The sequence below is a fragment of the Herpailurus yagouaroundi genome, unplaced genomic scaffold, assembly GCF_014898765.1.
Source record: "Herpailurus yagouaroundi ecotype Mexico unplaced genomic scaffold, PumYag 165, whole genome shotgun sequence".
Taxonomy (NCBI): Eukaryota; Metazoa; Chordata; class Mammalia; order Carnivora; family Felidae; genus Herpailurus; species Herpailurus yagouaroundi.
In genome coordinates this window covers 18,501,696-18,519,833 of record NW_024412406.1, presented here as the reverse complement: position 1 = coordinate 18,519,833, position 18,138 = coordinate 18,501,696, and the positions used below count along the sequence as shown (strand labels likewise).

The 18,138-nt window shown below is 37.5% G+C and overlaps 1 protein-coding gene across 1 annotated transcript in view; it reads left to right on the top strand.

The window, feature by feature from the left end:
- Positions 1-18,138, top strand: part of MTFR1 (mitochondrial fission regulator 1) — a 63,153-nt gene that overhangs the window by 585 nt on the left and 44,430 nt on the right. The window lies entirely within an intron of this gene.

The window sequence follows — 18,138 nt, the reverse complement described above, 5'->3', positions numbered from 1 at the left end:
TCGGGTATTCTGGGAGGAGGAGCACGCCTGCTGTTCGGCCTGGGAGGTTTAACCAGCCTCACCTGGCTTGTGTTGCTGTTTCACTTTTCGCCTCCCAGAACTTCCCAATGTAGCTTCCTGACCGTAACAAGATTTGCGTTAAGCCCCAAAGAAAAATCATCCTTTGACATTTAAAAACACCCTTTATTTTAGAAGTCTTTAAATGCACAGGACGAGAGGTTAGTATAACGAACTTGGCGAACCCATCACCCAGTTGTAACAGTTGTCAACACATGATCGGCTTGCCACCCCCTCCCCCCCTTCAAGTAAATCCCAGACATTTAATTTCTCTTAGAAATTTCTTCACCTTTGTCATGGTCAGTAATTATAGTTTTTTCTAATCAATTGCTTTCTAGAGGGGTTGAGTAAAACAAGGCACACTTGAAGGTGTAGACAGCGGAAATATAGTTTGCACTGCAAGAAATGTGGTCAGTTCTCCGACAGAACACTTTCACTGCCCTAAGCTCAGGTTTTCAAAATCACTGAAAACAAAGGTACCAACCAGTGTAGTCTTGGCAGTAACATTATTGCTTTTGAGCAGTAATGTTAATATTGATAATTTCTATTTATATGGCACTTGGTACGTATGAAGCACTGTGAAATTGTTTCCACCTATTCATTTAATTTTTACAACAGCCATGTGAAGTGGGTATTATCCCATTTTACAGATGAGAGAAAAGAGACGCTAAGCAACTTGGCCAAGGTCACACTGATGTAAATAAGGGGGAGGGCAGAGGGGCCTGTGGTTTAGGATGTTAACCCTGGTCAGTGTCAAATTCTTGCTCTTTTAACCATAATTGAATACGAATTGTGGAATAAATGTAACTGCATGATGTAAATGTAAATACGTAAGGGAAGAAAAAAACCCTGGAATTTGAGTATAACAGTAAAATAGGTATTTTTGTTTCAAGTGGTAAAGGGTTAATGCAATTGATTAAAAAAATTTTTTTTTGAACATTTATTTATTTTTGAGAGGCAGAGAGCACAAGTGGGGGAGGGGCAGAGAGAGAATGAGACACAGAATCTGAAGCAGGCTCCAGGCTCTGAACTGTCAGCACAGAGCCTGCCCTGGGGCTCAAACTCACAAACCATGAGATCATGACCTCAGTTGAAGTTGGACGCTTAACTGACTGAGCCACCCAGGCACCCCTGCAATTGATTTTAAAATCGAAGTATGTAAATACAGATCAATAAATACAAGTGTTTAAAATTTCTATAGTATATGGCCAGTTAAAGGGGAAAATATACTTCAATGAATAGTCTCTACCTCCTTTGGCATTTAGCACGTACTGGATATTTATATTGAATACTTTATATCTTTTATCTTCTCAATCTTATGCTATCTTTTTTTTTAGTGTTTGTTTATTTTTGAGGGAGAGAGTACCCAAGGGTGGGGGGGCACAGAGAGAGGGGGACAGAGGATCTGATGTGTGCTCTGACAGCAGAGAGCCAGATGTGGGTCTCGAACTCATGAACCGCAAGATCACGACCTGAGCCAAAGTCGGATGCTCAACCAACTGAGCCACCCAGGCACCCTTCAATCTTACACTGTTTCTAAGACAACATCTTTATTCAAATAACGTTAGAGAAATAAGGAACTAGAGACAGCAGGACTTTTTCAGAGGACAGCAGGTTAGACCAGTTAAATTGACGTTTAGGATTCCTACTGTAGGAAGTCTAGAAGGTAAAGTTAGGTTCACATGTGAAGTAATTTGAGTGCCAAGTTTAAGGAGTTTGAACTTGAGCAAAACAGTGACTCACTGATTGCAACCAACCATCCCTTAGGAAGAGTGAGGTAGCACTATCATGGACAGCTTCACCTGAGATGTGAAAAGATTAGTGACTTGACCCGGTGAATATATAGGAAAAAGATGGGGGTAACTTGAATTTATGGATATAAAGCAGGAGATAGGAAAAAAAATAGCCTGAAAAGGGGGGATGGAAAGAGAGTTTGGTTCTGAAGTGCTGGTAAATTTTAGTTTCCACAAGTTTATTTTCCTAGACAGTTTTAAAAAATTTTTCTTATTGAACTGTAGTTGATATACAATATTATATTAGTTTTAGGTGTACAACATGGTGATTTGATATTTATATGTATTACAAAATGATCACCAAGTAAGTTTAGTTACTATCTGTCACCATACAAAGTTATTGTGGTTTTATTGACTGTATTCCCTATGGTGTACTTTACATCCCCATGACTAATTTTATAACTGGAAGTTTGTACCTTTTGACTTCCTTATTTCACCTCTTTCTCTGGCAACCCCCAATTTGTTCTCAGTCTATGAGTCTCTGTTTTGCTTTGCTTGTTTTTTGTTTTGTTTTGTTTTGTTTTAGATTCCACATACAAGTGAAATGATACATTCTCTGACTTATTTCACTTAGCATACCCTCTAGGTTCATCCATTTGGTTGAAAACGGCAAAATGTCATTCTTTTTATGGTTGAGCAATATTCCACTGCATATACCTACCACAGCTTTATCCATTCATTTTTATCAGTGGACACTTAGATTGCTTCCATAGTTTGGCTATTGTAAATAATGCTGTAATGAACTTAGGGGTGTATATATCTTTTTGAATTAGTGTTCTCATTTGTTCAGATAAATACCCAGAAGTAGAATTGCTGCATGATATGGTATTTCTATTTTTAATTTTTTAAGGAACTTTCATACTCTTTTCCTTAGTGGCTGTACAGATTTACATTACCACCAACAGTGTACAAGGGTTCCCTTTTCTCCACATTCTTCCCAACACCTGTTGTTTCATGTCTTTATGATCATTAATATTTTGTTTAAAATTTTATAGTATAAAATCTTACAGAAAAGAGATAAAACACTCCCTTGTTTTATGAGGCCAGTGTAAAATTAAGAACAAAATTACACACACACACACGCACACGAGAAAAATAACTTTACCACCCCAATAAGTAAAGAAAAGCATTTGATACAATTCAGTATCCACTTATGCTAAAACCACTAGAATACTCAGGCATGCTCAGATTAAAAGGGAACTTTTGATCTGATGAAGAGGATTTACACAAAAGTTACAGTATCGTTATGCTTAATGATGAAATATTTATTTCCCTCCATGAGTTAAGAAATGAGACAAAAATGACTGCTATCAACACTTCTGAACAGTTCAGTAAAGCCAGGAAAAGACAAGGAGGTTCAAAATTTGGAAACAGCTGATACGGTTGTCACAAAAATTTGAAAATATACTTTATTAGAACTAATGAGTACATGTTGCAAATTAGATAGTAAAATTATACAAACCATAAGACTTGCAGTAGCTTTAAAAGCTCCTAATATTGAAGAATAAATTTAAATATTTGCAAAGCCTCTACATGGAAAACTACAAAATGTGATAAAAATTAAAGTAGACTCAAATGAAGGTAAATTGGGAGTTTGAGTATTGTTATGGTGTCAATTCTCCCCAAATTTATCTGTAAATTTACTGTGATTCCCATTAAATGTAGGTTTGGTTTTATGGCAATTGAGAGATGATTCTGTAATTTATATGGGAATGTATAAGACCAGAAGCAATAACATTCTAAAGAAAAACAAAGCCAGAGAACTTACACTGCTGGATATCAAAACTTAATACAAAGCTATAATTAAATAGAACAGTGGTACAAAGCAAAGTATTCTGAATTAGATTCTGATGTCCTTCCAGTATACTGTGCTGAGGCAACTGAATATCCATATGGAAAACAACCAACTTCATGCTAATCATAAACATGCATTTCTGGTGTATCTCAAGCTAAATACCCAATGTGAAATAAAACTTTCTGAAAAAGACACAGAATATCTGTATGATCATGGTATAGACAGAGATTGATTTGTTAAGGACACAAAATACACAAAAACAAATAATGGGGACGGGGCAGAGAGAGAATTCCAAGCAGGCTTGCACTGTCAGGGCAGAGCCCAGTGTGGGGCTCAAACTGACAAAAGGTGAGATCCAGACCTGAGCCAAGGCCAAGAGCCAGACACTTAACCAAGGGAGCCACCCAGATGCCCTTTAATATGTTAAGTAATCTCTACACCCAATTTGGGGCTCAAACTGGATCATATGGTAATTCTATTTTTAATTTTTTGAGGAGCCTCTGTACTGTTAGCCACAGTGGCTGCACCAATTTACATTCCCACCAACAGTGCATGAGGGTTACTTTTTCTCTGCATTCTTGCCAACACTTGCTATTTCCTATCTTGATGCTAGCTATTCTGACTGGTGTAAGGTTGATATTGTTGCTTTGATTTGCATTTCCCTGATGATTAGTGATGTTGAGCATCTTTTCATATGTCTATTGGTCAACTATATGACTTCTTTGGAAAAATAGCTATTCACGTCCTCTGTCCATTTTTTAATCAGATTATGGTTTTTTGGTGTGGGGTTTTATGTATATATTTTGGACATTAACCCCTTTATCAGATACATCATTTGCAGGTACCTACTCCCATTCTACAGATTACCTTTAATAGTTTCCTTTGCTGTGCAAAAGCTTTATAGTTTGATGTAGTTCCAATTATTTGTTTTTGTTTCTGTTGCCTTTGCCTGAGGAGACAGATAGCTGTGCCAAAAAATACTGTTAAGACTGATGTCCAAGTTTACTGCCTGTTTTCTTTTAGGAGCTTTATGGTTTCAGGTCTCACATTTAAGACCTTTATTCTGTTTTGAGCTTATTTTTGTATATGGTGTAAGAAAGTGGTCCGGTTTCATTCTTTTGCATGCAGCTGTCCAGTTTTCCCAACACTGTTTATTGAAGAAATTGTCTCTTCCCCATTTTATTTTCTTGCCTCTTTTGTTGTAGATTGATTGACCATGTATGGTTTATTTCTAAGCTGTCTATTCTGTTCCATTGATCTTTTTGTCTGTTTTTATGCCAATATCCTCTGTTTGATTTTTATAGTTTTGTAGTATAGTTTGAAATCTGGGAGCATGAAATCTCCAGCTTTGTTCCTTTTTTTTTTTTTTAATTAGTTTTTATTAACATTCTTTTTTTGAGAGAGAGAGGGAGACACAGAATCCGAAGCAGACTCCAGGCTCTGAGCTGTCAGCACAGAGCCCAACGCGGAGCTCAAACCCATGAACCGCAGGATTATGACCTGAGCTGAAGTCAGATGCTCAACCGACTGAGCCACCCAGGAGCCCCTCTGCTTTGTTCTTTCTCAAGATTGCTTTGGCAGTTGGAAGATCATTTGTGGTTCTATAGAAATTTTAGGATTATTTGTTCTTGTATGAAAAATGCTATTGGAATTTTGATAGGGATTGCATTGAATTTATAGATTGCTTTGGGTAATAGAGACATTGTAACAATATTAATTCCTCCGACCCATGAGCATAGTGTATCTTTCCATTTATTTGTGTCATCTTCAGTTTCCTTTTATCAATGTCTTCTAGTTTTCTAAGCACAGATCTTTTACTCCTTGGTTAAATTTATTCCTAGGTATTTTCTTCTTTTTAATGCAATTGTAAATGGGATTATTAATTTATCTTTCTAATAATTTGTATTCATGTCTGGAAAGCCAACAGATTTCTGTATATTAATTTTGTATCCTGCATCTTTACTGAATTCATTTATTAGTTGTAATAGTTTTTTGGTGGAGTCTTTAGGGTATTCAATATGTAATATCAAGTCATCTGCAAATAGTGACCGTTTTTTATTTCTTCCTTACCAACTTGGGTGTCTTCTGTTTCTTTTCTGATTGTTGTGGCTAGCATTTGCAGTACTGTGTTGAATAAAAGACTGGCATAGGCATCCTTGTCTTGTTCCTCACATTAGAGGAAAAGCTTTCAGATTTTCACTGTTAAGTATGATGTTAGTTGTGGGATTATAATATATGGCCTTCATTATGTTGAGGTACATTCCCTTTATAACCATTCTGTTGAGTTTTTTTTTTTTATCATGATGAATGTTGATTTTTATCAAATGGTTTTTCTGCATCTATTGAGGTGATCATATGATTTTTATCTTTCATTTTGTTAATATACTGTACTGCACTCGTTAATTTGTAGCTGTTGAACCATTCTTGTATCCCCTGAATAAATCCCACTTGATCATGGTGTACGATCCTTTTATTTTTTTATTTTTTTTTAATTTTTTTTTTATTTAAAAAAAAAAATTTTTTTTCAACGTTGATTTATTTTTGGGACAGGGAGAGACAGAGCATGAACGGGGGAGGGTCAGAGAGAGAGGGAGACAGAGAATCGGAAACAGGCTCCAGGCTCTGAGCCATCAGCCCAGAGCCTGACGCGGGGCTTGAACTCATGGACCGCAAGATCGTGACCTGGCTGAAGTCGGACGCTTAACCGACTGCGCCACCCAGGCGCCCCGGTGTATGATCCTTTTAATGTATTGTTGAATTTCGTTTTTGCTAATACTTTGTTGACAATTTTTGCACCTGTGTTCCTAAGGCATATTGGCCTGAGTTTTCTTTCTTTTTTTTTTTTTTTTTTTGTAGTTTTGATAACAAGGCAGTGCTGGACTTGAAGAATGAATTTGGAAGTTTTTCTTTCTATTTTTTAGAATGGTTTCAGAAGGATAGGTATTAACTTTTTACATGTTGGGTAGAGTTCGCTTGTGAAGTCGTCCGGTCCTCAGCTTTTGTTTGTTTGGAGTTTTTTGATTGCCAGTTCAAATGAATAGTAATCAGTCTGTTCAGATTTTCTATTTCTTCCTGAGTTAGTCTTAGAAGAGTGTATGTTTCTAGGAATTTATTCATTTCTTCTAGGTTGTGCAGTTTGACAGCCTACAATTGTTCTAGTAATCTTATAATCCTTTGTATTTCTATGGTATTGGTTGTAACTTCTCTTTCTTTCTGATTATATTTCTTTGACATCTTCCTCATTTTTTCTTGATTAATGTGGCCAAGGCTTTATCAATTTTGTTTATCTTTTAAAAAAATAGCTGAGTTTCATTAATCTTTTCTGTTGTTATTTTATTTTTATATATTTCATTTATTTTTACAGTTGATTCTTGAACAAAGGGGGGCAGTTGAAGTCCTGACATCCCTCCATGCAGTTGGAAATCTCCCTATAACTTTTGATTTCCCGAAAACGTAACTACCAAACTAGAAAAAGAAAGTGTTGTTAAGAAAATTATAAGAGAGGGGCACCTGGCACCTGAGTCTCTCAGTTGGTTAAGCATCTGACTTCAGCTCAGGTCATGATTTCATGGCTTGTGGGTTCGAGTCCCGCATCGGGTTCTGTCCTGACAGGTTGGAGCCTGGAGCCTGCTTCAGATTCTGTCTCCCTCTCTCTGCCCCTCCCATGCTTGTACTCTGTCTTTCTCACTCAAAAAGTAAATAAACACTTAAAAACATTTATAAGAGGAAATACATATACAATACTGTGCTGGACATATTGAAAAAAATCCACATAAAGGTAGACGTGCACTGTTCAAACACGTGTTTTTCAAGAGTCAGCTGTATTTTTTTTCTACCATGGGCTTTGTTTTTCCTTATTTTATTTGCTTTAGATGTAAGATTATATTGTTTATTTGAGATTTTTCTTGTTTCCTGAGATAGGCCTATATTGCTATAAACTTGCCTCTTAGAACTGCTTTTTCTTTGCCCCATATATTTTGGAATATTTTGTTTTCATTCTCATTCATCACAATGTATTTTTTGATTTCTCTTTGACCCATTGGTTGTTCAGTACCATGTTGTTTAGCCTCTGTATGTTTGTGGTTTTTTCTACTTTTTTTTCTTGTAATTGATTTCGCGTTTCATACTGTTGTGGTTAGAAAAGATGCTTGATATGATTTCAGTCTCCTTATATTTGAGACAAGTTTTGTGGCTTAGTGTGGTATTCTAGAAAATGTTCCATAGACATTTGAAAAGAATATGAATTCTGTTTATGGATGGAATACTCTATATGTATCTGTTAAGTCCATCTGGCTTAATGTGTCATTTACTGTTTCCTCATTGATTTGCTGTCTGACTGATCTATTGATGTAAATGGATGTTAAAGTCCCCTACTGTTGTGTTACTGTACAATTTCTCCTTTTATATATGTTATTTCCTTTTTTATATCTGTTAATATTTGCTTTATATATTTAGGTGCTCTTTGAAATGTTAATTACTGTCAGCTACTCAGCTATTGTTTGGTATGTTTGTTGTGTACCATTTGTACAAATACACAGTTTATTATTATTATTTTTTAAAGTTTATTTATTTTGGGGCGCCTGGGTAGCTCAGTTGGTTAAGTGTCCAACTTCAGCTCAGGTCGTAATCTCACGACTTGTGGGTTTGAGCCCCGTGTCGGGCTCTGTGCTGACAGCTCAGAGTCTGGAGCCTGCTTTGGATTCTGTCTCCCTCTCTCCCTGCAGCGTCAGCACAGAGTCCGATGTGGGGCTTGAATCCATGAACCGTGAGACTATGACCTGAGCTGAAGTCGGACACTTAACCCTCTGAGACACCCAGGCACCTCTAAATTAAACAGTTTAGATAAAAAACATAAAATGTCACTGTAATCCCACCATTTAAGGATTTTAGCCTCAAGTTTTAGCCTAAGTCCTAGAGAAGAGGTTGGCAAACTATGGCCCAATAGCATAAACTGGCCTGAGGCCTGTTTTTGTATGTGAGCTAGGAGTGGTTTTTACATTTGTAAGGAGTTAGAAATAAATTTTAAATGGACTGTTTTGTGGTTGTTGGTTCACAAGCTCCTTAGGAGCTTCCTGGTTGTTCTGAAACCTGACATGGTTCTTGGACAGCTGGGAGAGACTTGAAGAAAGAGGCAAGCCGTTCTGGATGGGTAGGTAGCAGGTTTAATAAACAAGGGAACTCACTAGGCTTATCTTGAGAAGCCGCAGGACAGATCTCCACACCTGCCTGCCAAATCTTAAAAGTTTCATATAGGGGCCTTAACTGGGTTCAATCACATATACTCCTCAGATGGTCTTAACACCATATCACTGTCTCAAGGCTTTGTCTTTAGGGCAACTTCTGGGAGGGGGGGAAGCAATTGGAATGCACACTGCAAGGGTGGGAGAGGGTGAGGAGCCTCCTGTTGCCAAGAGTCCAGCTCATGGGACTTAAAATTCATCTTTTTATGTCTGCTTAGTCTTTCAAGGTATGCATGAGATACTTTTGTGTATTTAAATAACTCTCTTTTGTTAGATGTTTTGGTTTCTTTTCCAGTTTTTTAAACTATTACAATACTTAGGACAGCTTTTCTATTCAGAATTTTGTCAGTATCAGGTTATTTCTATAGGATAAATTTTTAGAAGTGAAATTGCTAGTATGTACATATTGTCAGGTTGCCCATCAGACATTGGACAACCTATGCCTCTGCCAATATTGGGTTGTCTCCTTTTTCATCTTTGCCAATTTGATAGGGAAAAAGAGATATTTTAGTTAAGGTTTATTTGATTATTAGGTCATTAACATTTTTTCATGTTGATTGTCCATTTGTTTTTTTTTTTAATTTTTTTTTCAACGTTTTTATTTATTTTTGGGACAGAGAGAGACAGAGCATGAATGGGGGAGGGGCAGAGAGAGAGGGAGACACAGGATGGAAACAGGCTCCAGGCTCCGAGCCATCAGCCCAGAGCCTGACGCGGGGCTCGAACTCATGGACCGTGAGATCGTGACCTGGCTGAAGTCGGACGCTTAACCGACTGCGCCACCCAGGCGCCCCTGTTGATTGTCCATTTGTATTTCCACTTATAAAATGCTTACTCATGTCCTTTTCCTATTTTTCCATTAGGCTTCTGATCTTTTACTTGTTGATTTACAAACACTATATATACATTTGGGATAGTAATCACTTGTTATATGCAAGTTGCAGATATGTGTCTTTTTTTTTTTTTTATGGGCCTTTTTTTTTTTGGTCTATTTATTTTAAGACAGTGAGAGAGAGGGGGAGGGGCAGAGAGAGAATTCCAAGCAGGCTTCACACTGTCAGTGCAGAGCCCAATGTGGAGCTCAAACTCACCAACCATGAGATCATGACCTCAGCTGAGATCAAGAGTCAGATGCTTAACTGACTGAGCCACCCAGGTGCCCCAAGGTAAGATATCTCTTTATCCCAGTCTGTTTCGGTACTGATAGGAGGTACAGCCTATAGTGAAATTATTTATTTATTTTTTAAAACTTTACTTATTAGAGAAAGAACATGAGCAAGGGAGGGGCAGAGAGAGAGAGGGAGAGAGAATTCCAAGCAGGGGCTTGAACCCACAAACCATGAGATCATGACCTGAGCTGAAACCAAGAGTCAGATGCTTGACTGAGCCACTCAGTCATCCCTGTAGTGAAGGTTTTTAAGATGAATGTGGAAAAATATCCTGAAATAACAAGCACTGATTGCATAGATATTACTGCTTGGGATGAAATTAAAACTTATTTTGTTTTTTTTTTAGTTAGTTGATTTAAACTAATATCTATTTTACCATTATTGCTATACTTTTTAAAAAAAGATTTTAAGTAATCTCTACATCCAATGTGGGGTGTGAACCTACAACCCCAAGATCAAGAGTCCTATGCTGTACTGACTGAGCCAGCCAGATGCCCCTGTATGCTTTTTTTCTTTTTAAATGGAATCACACACACAAAAAGGAATCACAGGTATATGGTAGTTTGCAACTTCTTTCATGTATTTTTATTATGAACATTTTTTGTATATAACTTTTTGTTTTAATGGCCATAAACTTAGAGTGGATATATTGAATTTATTCTGTTGATGGACATTGAGTTTGCTTCTAAATTTTCTTTTTACACTAATGCTCAGTAAATACCTTTTCCAGTTTTATAAACTAATGTTTATTTACAAAGGTCTAATTTACTGAGTTTTGCCCCTCAGGTAATTTTTTATACACATAATATGCAGGGGGCAGTAATTATTATGCAACTTATGAAAATCACCTTTAAAAAATATTTATTTATTTAAAAAAAAAATTTTTTTTTCAACGTTTATTTATTTTTGGGACAGAGAGAGACAGAGCATGAATGGGGGAGGGGCAGAGAGAGAGGGAGACACAGAATCGGAAACAGGCTCCAGGCTCTGAGCCATCAGCCCAGAGCCCGACGCGGGGCTCGAACTCCCGGACCGCGAGATCGTGACCTGGCTGAAGTCGGACGCTTAACCAACTGCGCCACCCAGGGGCCCCTAAAAATTTTTTTTATTAAAAAATTTTTTTTAATGTTCATTTATTTTTGAGAGACAGAGACAGAGTTCGATCAGGGGAAGGGCAGAGAGAGAGGGAGGCACAGAATCTGAAGCAGGCTCCAGGCTCTGAGCTGTCAGCAGAGTCTGATGTGGGGCTTGAATTCATTAACTGTGAGATCATGACCTGAGCCGAAGTTGGACCCTTAACTGACTGAGCCACCCAGGTGCCCCTGAACAGTTTTTTCAAAAGATTTTTAAATTGATGCCAGAAGGGGTGCCTGGGTGGCTCAGTCGGTTGAGCATCTGACTTTGGCTCAGGTCATCATCTCACAGTTGCTGGGTTCGAGCCCTGCATTGGGCTTTCTGCTGTCTGCTTGGAGCCAGCTTTAGATCCTCTGTCTCCCTCCCTCTCTGCACCTCCCCCGGTCCCTCCCTCCCTCTTTCCCTCCCTCCCTCTCCCTCTCAAAAATAAATAAATATTACAAAATGAAATAAAATTGATGCCATAGTACTTAATTCATTTGCATGGGAGTGCTTAAAATAAAAATAGTTCAAGAAGAAGATATGTAATTATGTCATTCATTATAGTTATATTTCAGAGATCCTCATATGAAAATAGTACACTCTTAGTTCAAATGAATATATAAGACTAATCTCTTTTATTATTTATTTATTTATTTTTAATGTTTATTTATTTTTGAGAGAGAGAGACAGAGTGCGAGCAGGGAGGGGTAGAGAGAGAAGGAGACACAGGATCTGAAGCAGGCTCCAGGCTCTGAGCTGTCAGCACAGAGCCTGATGTGGGGCTCGAACTCACAAACCGTGAGATCATGACCTGAGTCAAAGTTGGACGCTTAACAACTGAGCCACCCAGGCTCCCCCTCTAATCTCTTTTATATCAGAAAAGTTGACCTCTAAAAATGTTACAGAAAATGCCCTTCAGAAATGTAATTTCGTATATAAAATCTGTTTCCTTAAAAGAAATATCATCAAGTTGTAATTTGTCTTATTAAACTTTTTATCTGAACAGGTTTTTTTTTTTTTTTTTTTTTTTTTTTTTTTTTTGGTTGTTGAGAGATGTAGTTTAGGTCATGAGATTTATTCATTTGTGGACTGAAACAAGTATGACTTATACTTTAGATTCTGTGCTAGGCACTGGGAATATAGCAGTGTATTTAATTTTGCATGAACAGTGTAGAATATTAATCCTGAATAATTGCCATTAAATTGTACCCAAGGGTCAAATACTATATCATTATTTTATAGTATGGGAAAATGTTCTGATTTAAAGTCTCAACCAGACTGAAGTATAGCAGTGGTCACTAGATTTTAATTTCAAGTTTAATTTCCAGAAAGTAGGAAGGGCATGGCATTGACATAGGATTGACAACTTTTCATTGTGATGAGTAAGGACATTAAAAAAAAAAAAAAATCAAGTAACATCCATCTGCTGTCCCCATATCCTAACAGAAAAGGCTTTTTTACACCGAAATGTAAGAAGGATATAGTCTCAAAATAAAGGACAGTAACTTCAAATTGAATAAGTTGTTTTTTTTTTTGTTTTGTTTTGTTTTGTTTTTTTGTTTTAATACTTCATGGTCCTTATTTTTCTTTCGCATCATTGTTTGGCACTAGAATGTAGAGTGTCATTGGGGTGCATTGATTTATCTAATCTTTTAGTATTCTGAGAACAGGAAACCTTATTCTAATAAATTAACCAACTGAATAAGAATGTCCTTTTAATCATTTTAGACTCCTTCCACCTCTGCTATAAAATGGTCATACTCCTCTCTCATATTGTAAAGATAATTAAATGGCCATTCTCTTGAATAGTTCCCAAAGACCTTATAAAAATAAGCTCCAGTGTACTGTTGTAGCTTTTAAAGTTTTTGGCATTTTAAATTTAATGACAACATAAATTAATAACAACTTTGCTATTATTACTAACAGGGTTATTGTGAAACTGTTTACTGGTAATGAATTTTTTTTTATCATAACTATCTCAAAAGCATACACTGCATTTGTTGAAAGCAGTATTTTTTTTTTTTTTTTGGGGTGCTTTGAGAAAGCCCAAAGTTGGAAGCAGTATTAGTGTTATCTTTGATTTGATTGCCATAAACTTTAATTGGTGTAACTGTACACTCTTATATATTTTTATAGTATTTGTAGAGGGAAGAGAAAGTCTGTTTTCAAGATTTATCTGTTTTCATTTAGTCTTGTCTACTGCCCTGCCAATGACCTGTTCTCCTCCTCCCCCAAATAGTTTGCTATTTCTTATAGTCTATGTCACAGTAGACTAGTCTATAAGCTTATATCATCATCATAAAATTCTTGAAGTTAAATTATGTATGTACTCATACAGAACCTAGAAAACAAAATACAGTCTGATTCTTAGCCATCTTTTTTTAAGCCTTTTTTATTTTGAAGTATGACACACACAAAATGTAATATAAAATGCACAAACATGAATATATAACTCAATAAATTCTTACAAAGCAAATGTCCATGTAATCACTGCCCACATGAAGAAATAGAAAGTTGTATGCACTCTAGAAAGCTCCTTTATGCTCTCCACCAACTATTACCCACTCCCATCGAAAGGTAACCACCATTGTAACTTCTTACGTAGCTTTGTTTTGCCTTTATTATTATTATTTTTTAAGATTTTAATTTTAAGTAATCTCTACTCTTTTTTTTTAATGTTTTTATTTTTGAGAGAGAGAGAGAGACAGAGTACAAGCAGGGGAGGGACAGAGAGAGGGAGACATGATCCACAAAGCAGGCTCCAGGCTCTGAGCTGTCAGCACGGGGCCCAACGAGGGGCTTGAGCCTGTGAACCACTAGATCATGACCTGAGCTGAAGTTGGATGCTTAACCAATTGAGCCACCCAGGTGCCCCAGGTAATCTCTACACTTAACATGGGGCTCGAAGTTAGAATCCTGAGATCAAGTGTCATATGCTCTACTGACTGAGCCAGCCAGGTGCCTCCTTTTTATTATTATTTTTTAAAGTTTATTTATTTATTTGAGAGAGCATGAGCAGAGGAGGGGCAGAGAGAGAAGAGAAAATCCCAAGCAGGCTCTGAGCTGTCAGTGTGAAGCCTAACCTGGGACTCAAACTCACGAACTGTGAGATTATGACCTGAGCTGAAACCAAAAATTGGATGCTTAACCAGCTGAGCCACCCAAGCGCCTCTCCCTTTACTATTATTATTTTTAGCACCTTTGTGATCGATAGTGATGTTTACTTTTTCATTCCTTATACTTGTTATAGGTGCCTTCTCTCAGTAAATTTCATTAGAAGTCAGTCCCTTTTATTTTTTTAATTTTTTTTTTCCCCAAGGAAATAACTACTGGCCTGGATATACTTCTCTGCCTTGACAGTTCTCTGATGCTTTTAAATAGATGATTTTTATATTTTGTCCAGTTTATTTATCCTCTTGGGAGGATGATTTGTCTGAAATTACCTAGTTCACCTATAAGTAGAAGCAAAATGCTTACATAATCTGTTCACATTTGAGATAATGTAGAAAAGATACTGGCTTGCGTCTTAGATGTCCTTCGTTTAATATTTTAATATTAACTTAGCAACTGTTATATTCCGTATACTGAGTGCTGAGATCACTGTGGTGAATAAGATAGTTTTTGGTGATTAAAGTGCTGTGGAGATAAGCAGTTTAGGTACATTGTTTTAATGTGGTATATAGGATAATATTTACAGGAGTACCCTAATCCTGGTCCATCAGGAAAAACTTTGGTCCATCAGGAAGAACCTCTTGGAGGAAGTGATAGCTAAGCTGAAATAAAGGACTAGTAGGACCTAGCTTGATATAGGGAAACTGTAGGGAGGTGGAATACTGGATAAAAGAAAAGTCTAGAGAGCCTGTTGAGTTTTTAGAATTATCTGTATGACCAGATCGAAGAGTAGAGTATGAAAGATACAGAGGATAGGAAAGTACAGAGACCAGATATCATAAAGGACTTATTTTGGTATTTGACACCAATCCAATGGGCCAGCGCCTACGGGGGGGGGGGGGGCTATTAACTAGTAGTCTAGTTAATAGATATTTATGATAGTGTAGGCTTTGGATAACTGGATTGGAATAAAATAGCAATGTAAATGGAATCTGATCTTTTTAGGAAGAAACCTACATCTTGATTGTAGAAAATGAAAGAGAAAGAAGGAATGATTGACGATATGGGTGCCATTTTCTGAGGTAGGGAACACATGAGTAGCAGATTTAGGAAGACAATTAAGGAGCTTGGTTTTGGATCTTTGGTTTGAGAGCAGATGGGAGAAACCAGAAGGTGGCATGTGATCGAAGCTGACATAGGACAGGAAAGAGGATTTATCTATACAGAGTGGAGCTGATGTAATGAGACCTGTGAGTTGAGGGGGTGTAATCCTGAGCCCTTAGGTGGAAGGAGGGACAGGAGAGAATGGGGACAGAATAGGTGCGGATGTAGGTAAGTGTATGGCATGTGGAGTGGCAGGATGTTGAGGGATTTCCTGTTAGATGATTTCTCTATTATTTGAAGTAGTGTGCTTCATTTTTGCTGAGAAATGATGGAGGAAGGGTTGGAGAGATTTGGATAGCATGAAGAATGCTTGAACAAGCTGCTTGGGGAATGGAAGAGGGGGAAGAGTAAGAAAATATTTGCCTAGAATGCTAGACAGCAGTGAGGGCCCGTTTGATGTCAGAGGTAGCACATTTTTGTAGCAACATCAAAATGTGAGATTTTGTAATTTTTCTAAGGTCCAATTGTAGGAAATGAAGCCTGTTGGATTAATCAAGTTGTGGTTTGTAGAAATAGAGCAGTAGAGTAAGGAGTTGAAAATACTGACACAGAGTGGTTCAAGTGATTTTTGGCTGCATGGGGGTAGAAGAAAGTGAAGGTGGAAAGGGATTGATTAGGTTGATGAAAATTGCGGGGAAGAATAGACCGAAGGTCTCAGTATGGACAAGGTAGGTCAGAGGAGTATCTGAGGGAAAGCTAGAAGGTGAGATTCTTTTTTTCTAGATATTTTTTTTTTTTAAGTTTATTTCATCTCTATAACCCAAGGTGGCGCTCGAACTCAACCCCTAGATGAAGAGTCGCATGCTCTTCTGACCGAGCCAGCCAGGTGCTCCTAGATTTTGTTTTTAAATGAAAAGTAAACCATACAAAGAAAAGTCCACTTCTACCTGCTCTGGCCATTTTTAAGAGTTTGATGTGTATCTTTCTATAAATAAAAAGGTTGAGGCTTGGGGCATCTGGGTGGTTCAGTTGATTGAGCATCTGACTTTAGCACAGGTCATGATCTCACGGTTAGTGAGTTTGAGACCTGCATCAGGCTTGCTGCTGTCAGCGCAGAGCCTGCTTCAGATCCTCTGTCTCCCCTTCTCTGCCCCTCCCTCACTTGGGCTCTCTCAAAAATAAACATTAAAAAAAAATGGTTGAAGATTTTTGTTTTTTACAGAAATAAGATCATACTTAACATATTCTTCCTAAAAAACCAAAACATTATTCTTGCTGTATCATGTATATTCCAGCGAGTCATTATATAGACTGTTACTTTTTAAAAAAAATTGAGAATAGTTAACACAACGTTACATTACTTTTAGGTGTACAACATAGTGATTCAATAAGTTTATACATTGTGTTATGCTCATCACAGGTGTAATTACCATCTGGACTTCACTCACTTAATAGATGCATAATATTTTCTAATATGAGTATATTGTAATTTTTTTTTAATTTTTTTTCAACGTTTTTATTTATTTTTGGGACAGAGAGAGACAGAGCATGAACAGGGGAGGGGCAGAGAGAGAGGGAGACACAGAATCGGAAACAGGCTCCAGGCTCTGAGCCATCAGCCCAGAGCCCGACGCGGGGCTCGAACTCAAGGACCGCGAGATAGTGACCTGGCTGAAGTTGGACGCTTAACCGACTGCGCCACCCAGGCGCCCCGAATATATTGTAATTTAACAATTGTTTTATTGATGAACATTAAGGTTGATCCCAGTTTTGTGGTTAGAAAAAGCACTGTAGACAATATCTTTACACATGTGTTATTACATACAATGCTTTTGAGAGAAATTCCTGAAAGTTGCATAAGTTGGTCAAAGGCTATGTATGGTTTTAAAGCTTTTATTTGAGGTATAACTTACATTAAGGAAAGTATGTAAGGATACATCTTGATAAGTTTCTGTTGGTAGGTGGAGGAAGGACTACAAAGTATCCTCCAAACTGAGAAGACACTTAAGACTGAAAAGCACAACAGGCAACTCCATACAGTTAACACAGAGTTTTATTCTGGGTAACTTACTGACAGGGTTGGTTGGATGATAATCTGGACATCTGTGCAGCTATTCCCTGAAAAGTCCGGATCTTAGCCTACAGATTTTTATAGAATGTGCAGGAGGGCATTTTAGTCTTAGTGAGATCAGAGGGCTTGCAGGCGCTTGACAGCTAACCTTTAACAGACCTTGTGGTGCCATCTGTACTTCAGGAGAGGGAATGACTGTTACCTCTAACAAATTCATGGGAGGCCAAAGCAAGCCTCCTTGGCGGGCATTTCTGAGGGATGTATATTAATCTCCAAGGGGTCAGGAACACATAGCCCCAAGAGAGATCATTGAGCGAGCAGATATGAGCAAGATGAAAGACTAAAGGTAGAGTCAGTATTTTCAACTCTCCTACAGTTTCATAGAATAAACATACCTAAGTGTCTATGTTAAGAGATCAGAGTATTGCCAGAAATACCTCTCAGACCTGCCAGTCAGGACCCCTGTCTTCAACAGCAAAACAGAACAAAACAAAACTTGAAAAAAAAAAATCTGATCTGTGATTAGCTTACTTTTAATTTTACCTGGTTTGGTTCTTTATATGTTTTAAAAAATTTTTTTTCAACGTTTTTTATTTATTTTTGGGACAGAGAGAGACAGAGCATGAACGGGGGAGGGGCAGAGAGAGAGGGAGACACAGAATCGGAAACAGGCTCCAGGCTC